The 6,489-nt window shown below is 35.4% G+C and overlaps 1 long non-coding RNA gene across 1 annotated transcript; it reads right to left on the bottom strand.

The window, feature by feature from the left end:
• Window positions 1-479: 479 nt before the first annotated feature.
• Window positions 480-6,160, bottom strand: LOC139444112 (uncharacterized). The gene is made up of 3 exons (XR_011651747.1): window positions 5,916-6,160; window positions 5,580-5,661; window positions 480-944 (listed from the first exon to the last, which is right to left on the bottom strand). It is a non-coding gene; the product is annotated as an uncharacterized lncRNA (long non-coding RNA).
• Window positions 6,161-6,489: the final 329 nt, after the last annotated feature.

The following is a 6,489-nucleotide window of genomic DNA, read 5'->3' as shown; positions in this document are numbered from 1 at the left end:
GCTTATTGCTGGTGTCCGCCACCATGATATTGTTGCAATATTGCTAAAAGTGGCAAAACAGCATTCTCACTCAGAAAAAAATGGAAAGTCATTGGCTATGTGCTTTGGCATTTGCCCCTTGTGAGATTAACAGATTAGTTTGGAACGGTATCAGTACTTGTTATATCGGGACAGTGTAGTTTCATGGGAATATAAAACAGAATACAATTGTCCCAAATTGGTGCATAAGACTAATGGCATCCATAGAAAACACCTAAATAAAGTACAGAAAAAATATCAATGTCATTTGTCTACTATGGTGGAACTACAACTTTTGTTAAGTATTTATAGTAGGAAAACATTCAGGGCATTAGTACATTTCATATTTGTTCAGCACCTATGTTATGGCTGATCAGTATTATATATCTTTATGCTAATGAAGCAAAACAAATCATGTTTTTGGAAAAAAATCTTATTTATTGATTACATGGCATTTCATTGGTACATATCACAAATTGAAATTTTATCAAGCAAGAAGAGGAACTAGCATAAAGTAACCAGTGGTGTTTGCAAGGCCTTACAGAACAGACGCTTCAATGCCATTTTCTAAATAAACAAATTAGTCAAATCTCAGAAGAATTTTATTGAAGAAGAATATCTAAAGTCAATTATGTTTCTGCAGTAAACCACAAAAGTCATTCAGATTTGTATGGTCAGCATCGGTGTACACAACCTGGACATAGTCACAGTGCTTTGGCATAAATTCATTCAGACTTCATTAGTGTCATAATAAAACCACCTACAGTCACATTAGTGGCATTATTCATTCAGAATCATCACTTTCTGAGGTGAATCTGTTGGTTGTTATCAGGAGTACTGTTCATCTTCCGGCGAGTCCCTTGTCTGAATTGTGTGAGCAAGATCTTCTTAAATGTAGCTGGTGTCAGATTGTGAAATCCAGGTACCTGAAACATTTCATAACATCTTTAGAAACTTGTTAGTCAAAAGTTATGAAACACACACATATTTACAAATGTTTAAAGTTGTTTTCCCAAACAGTGAGGTATTGAAAATTTATCTTGCAACTGATATTTAACCAATCTTTGAACATGTAAATAAGCCATTGCAAACAGAAAAGTGTTCAGAAAATACAAAAATGTATGCGGTCTTCGAAAACAATACCACAAGGTTCACCTGAATTTTGCTTGAGTGTTTGCATTACATCAAAATGTAAGGAAGGGTAAACAAGACTATGCAAAACTAAGTTACATAGGTTCTTATACATAAATACATAAATGCAACTATTCATAATTATCAAAACACATGTCATGTAAGTGATCTCAAAATACAACATAATCAGCGAGTGAGTTGGTATAGTTTCATGCAGCTTGTTAGCAATATCCCAGCTATGGGCTTCACACATTGTACCCATGTGGTGAATTGAACCCGGGTTTCAGAGACTGTTTCATCCACTAGGCTACCCTTGCACACCAAATACAAAAGAAAGTATATTAGGAATTCAGACAATAGATATTCTCACCAAATTCATTAATTCATTAATGGAAGCTATATTGAAATCCAAATTTTGACAAATTAGGATGAGACTGTAGAAGTATTTATCTAAGTTATTATGGATATTAAATATCTACCGTTAATTGGTAGTCCATCATAGACAGTGATAAGAAATTCAACTGAAAAGTACAACCTGAACCATCAACTAAAAACTATGTATATTACATTAAAGGGGCCGGTCACGTATTACCGGTATGTTCTCATTCATTTTTGACACAACCCTCACTGAAAGAAAATGCAAAGCACTTTATATTTTATTGTCCATTTTGTCAAAAGTCTCCCCTAGAGACTCTCACATTTTGGGGTGACCCTCCCTGTTTGTTCTGATCTGAATTCAAATATTCTTGACTCATTATCATATTTTATCATTCATCCTATCTTTTTTGAAAATTAACTAAATGAAGATTAACAATAACATGCAAATCTGCCAAAATATTGGCCTGGCAAAGTTTAAATTAATCATAATTACTGTTATAAAGTTTTGGATCCATCGTCTGTTTCTAAATACAGTGAAACCCAACTTTGACTTGTGTGGCATTGTTGAATCATCTACCCAATGTTCTTTATGCATTGATATGCATCTGCACAGAGTGGTCAAAGTCTGTGTCTGACACATAGTGTGCTACAAGGGAGACATCAGTTTGTGTCTAGCCAAACTGTCTGATAATCTCAAGGGCTGCCTTGGTAGCATCAAGGGATGTAGCTAATCATAAATAAACATAAAACAAGTGACATCATCTCTTCTACAGAACACATGATCAAAGCCTGCCCCACCTTTGATGTTTATTACCTTGCTACTCTAAAAACAGCTAATTAGCAAAATGAACTCAATGTCAACTCATTGTGGACTAGGGATTAACAGGGCAATTAGTGTCGGGTGGGTATTAGTACTTGCAATTGTCAGTTAATTACTTAATTGAGTAGTGACGGCTTAGTCAGTTGTGCCTTTACAACTGCTATTCAACTTATCGAGTCAGTTTACTATGTAACATGCTTCTTGGGACAAAGGAAATGTATCTTGCTGGATAACAGTTTTTTTCTAATTTATCAGAGATCAGAAATAATAATAATGACGTTTTTGATGTGCATTTCTTTGTTGTGTTAACTAGGATGATGGTGATGGTGTTTGAATTATTAGACACTATTTATTCCAAAAGAGGAATAGGGTTGGTGAAGAGACAAAGCTTATTTGAACAAAATATATATTGAATAAACAGAAACTGTACAAAAAACAGATTAACTATATCTACAGTTGAAACTATCATGATGCAAATTTTCACTGAATCAAAGTCATATCTTTTCAAGACTCAGATCAGGTTGTAGTGATTGAAGGTCACATTAAACTTGCTAATTTCAAATCATTCATCCCACACTTATGATTTGGTTTGCTGTTTTATGTTGCACTCAAGCAATATTCCGGCTATATGTAAATAATCGAGTCTGGACCAGACAATCCAGTGATTGACATCATGAGCATCGACCCACACAATTGGGATCAATGACATGCATCAACCAAGTCACCGAGCCTGATCGCCACCGGATGGCGTTAGTCAACTCTTTAGACGAGCATTGTCGCCCGTTACGGAAAGTATTGGGTTACAAATATCCCTTGTAAAACCTTTCAACATGTTCAAATGACACATCGAAAGGCCATTGTGAAAAATTGCACCATGTTAGGATTCTTAAATACAGTTTCAGCTTGACATTGAGTACTTTAAACTTTAAAGTGAAAAATACATTCACAACAAGTGAGCTGTGTCTGCCAATCAGAGTCGGTGAGTAAATTGGAGAAGGGGACTAATTTCGAAGGTAAACTTGTTTCAACGTTTAACAACTACATGCATTTGTGTTTGTATGAGACGATGTGTGTTTAATTCCATATATTTTACTTCAAAGCATGTTATCACAATAAATTGAGTCGGGTATAGGATAAGTTGGAGTAGAGGCTAATTTCTATTGTAAACTTGTTTTAACATTTCACAATTATTGGTCTTTGCAAGTTATCAATCCTAGTTTAATTTCATTTATTTTACCAAGGTAAAAAAAATAAATAAGTTGTCATTTTCGTCAAGTAATAATCGCCGTTTTCGCTTTCGGCGAGTATTTCGCCAGTCAGTGCTGTTTTGCTAAGGTGTCGTTTTAGCTATAACCCGCTTATTGCACATTATTAGTTTCAATTTATATTTATAATCATTTTAACCACTGTAATAAGTAAAAAATGAAATAAAAGTATATAGAAAATAAACAAGCACTTGTTATAAAATGTGCATCCACAGGCAATATTTATAAGATAATCCTGCATGTAGCTGTGGCCATCACACTGAAGATGCACTTCACTTCTTTCTCATATGTCCAAATTACAATGATTTAAGACAGAATATGTACTATTATGTTAAGGGATATGATCTAAATTCAATTCTATTAGGTAATCCTGAAAGGACGTCAAAAATAAACTTAGAAATTCTTAAATCAGTAGAAGACTACATTCAGCTATCCAATAGGTTTTGTGATTGTACATAGCATCTTAAATTTATAATACTATTCTTTGCCGTATATTGCAATACACTATTACTACTAAAAATGCGACCTGACAGCGCCGACAACGTAGTTTCTATAATAAGAACATGTATATAATTGTATTCCTTGACTGTACTTTTGTCATATCATATTGTATTCTAATTCTGGAGCGGTATTCAAATAAGTTTTTGCTTGTTTACCCATCCAGTTCACATATAAATGTTTAAAACAATATTTAGTAAACAAATAATTTAAACTCATGCAACAACATAGTGTGTGGAGACGATAGACCACTGAAAAGAGCATATATATGCACATCCAATGACCCCTGACATCACAATGCTTTGTTTTGCCAGTGTGCCAGGCAACAGAATACTACTAATTACATCACAGGATACTGTGACCTGTTTGAAAAGTTAGGTACTGTATTCTAAGCGTAGGCCCAAAATTCTAGACAATCCAGTGATTAATATTGTGAACATCAATCCACACTGTTAGATGGTCACTGTCAGATGCCATGAACCAGGTCACTGAGTCTGATCACCTGATCTATTAGGTTATCTCTTATGGGTGAGGCTAAAACGGCACTTCAGCAAAATGTCACTGATTTCTCCAACGAAAACAGCACCTTGATTTGGCAAAAAAGGCTACTAATTGTTGTCTGTTATCTGGAGAGACATGTTGATTCCTGGCCGAAATATATATAAATGAAATTTCTATAAAATTACTATTTATTTCCTACTTACTAAAATAAACATGACATATATAGTATACCTGTTGTCCTGTTTCTTGACATTTTCGCCAGACTCAGGTTCAGCTTGACATTGAGCTAATCTGAGTAAAGCTACTTAAAACTTCAAAGCATGTGATCTTTCAATGATAAGTTTAGCTGCACCTCCCAATCAGAATCATGAGTAAATTTGAGCAGAGGCTAATTTCTAATGTAAACTATTTTTAGGTGACTAACATTTAACAATTATTTGTGTTTGCAAGTTTAATTGCATTTATTTTACTTCAAAGAAATCAAAGCATATTATATTTTCACAATAAGTTTAGTTGCATCTCCAAATCAGAGTCGGCAAGTTAATGTAAACCTTTTTGAACATTTCTCAGTTATTTGTGTTTACAAGTGACCATGCAAGTTTAATTTCATGTATTCGGGCATATTCAGACCCAAGGTAAAAAAAATAACAAGGTGCTGTTTTCACCAGGCAATAGTAGGCGAGGTACTATTTCCCTGTATAGTATAACCCTCTCTTACAACTAGCATAGGTTGATGGGGACCAATTCCAACCCGGAATCCCCAAATGAGTGGGTATGGTTTTACGCTGTTTTTAGCAATAACACAGGTAGGGACACCTGACATAGACTTCACACATTGTACCCATGACAAGAATCGAACCTTGGTCTTCAGCACTTCAACCACTAGGCTACCCCACCGCCAAAATTCCCAACATGATAAAGTTGTCATCACGGTATTCTTCAACAAGTTCAAGTGAAAATATCCATACCTTTCAAATGTCTTATCTTCCACTTCACAATGTTCACTGTTGCAAAACTCCTGTCATTTAATTTGTTCTTGATTATTCACACCTGCAAAAGTAAGTTTGGTCGATACGGCATGAACTAAAAAAATGAGTCACTATAGAGTATCTAGATAAAGGAATATAAATAAGCAAACATATTTCTACATCATATACATTAGCAAGGATTAACATAAGTTAGGTAGATTGCTTATCCTACAAAAATTAAATCACACATTTACTAACATATATAAAACAGAATAAGTGGCTTACAGAAGATAAATAACTTTAATACGTGATCAATATTATTAACGTACTCCTTACCTGAATCAGAGACCATATAACAGTCTATGTATTATGGTCTCTGTCTGAATATGTCACATCTTCAGCTCCCTGCAATCGAGGTTGTGAAACATTTCTGCTGTAGGAATATTACATCCGCTGGGATATCCCTTGTCACACTGCCTGGCATGGTAGGCAAACGCATATTCCATACACCACACAGGTATACTTCCTAATACACACTGTCGAAATCCCCGCGGCTCCCAATATGGCCTGTATGAACTGTAATCGGCCAACCTCGTCTCTTTCCGTAACTGCTGCAGAAATGACCGCTCGTCATTCGTGACCAACTCGTGTTATTCCGGGACAAGCAAGTCTACCCATAATTCCCTGAATGGCCGAGGGCGCCATTTTGGAACACAATTGTAAACAAACGCTCAAACCTCGTGTAATCGATGTACACCGTGATGCTTGATTGCGATATGCTTACCTCGTGTATCGATACATTGTTCTCAATCACCTCTAACTCGGAAATCCCGGTCGAAATCCACCTGAGCCATCCACAACGAGGACGTCAAGTATTTCGAAAACTCGATTGACAGCCGAAGGAAGGAAG

The sequence above is a fragment of the Haliotis cracherodii genome, unplaced genomic scaffold, assembly GCF_022045235.1.
Source record: "Haliotis cracherodii isolate W230 unplaced genomic scaffold, xgHalCrac1.p SCAF_5, whole genome shotgun sequence".
Taxonomy (NCBI): domain Eukaryota; kingdom Metazoa; phylum Mollusca; class Gastropoda; order Lepetellida; family Haliotidae; genus Haliotis; species Haliotis cracherodii.
This window is presented reverse-complemented; position numbering and strand designations above follow the sequence as displayed.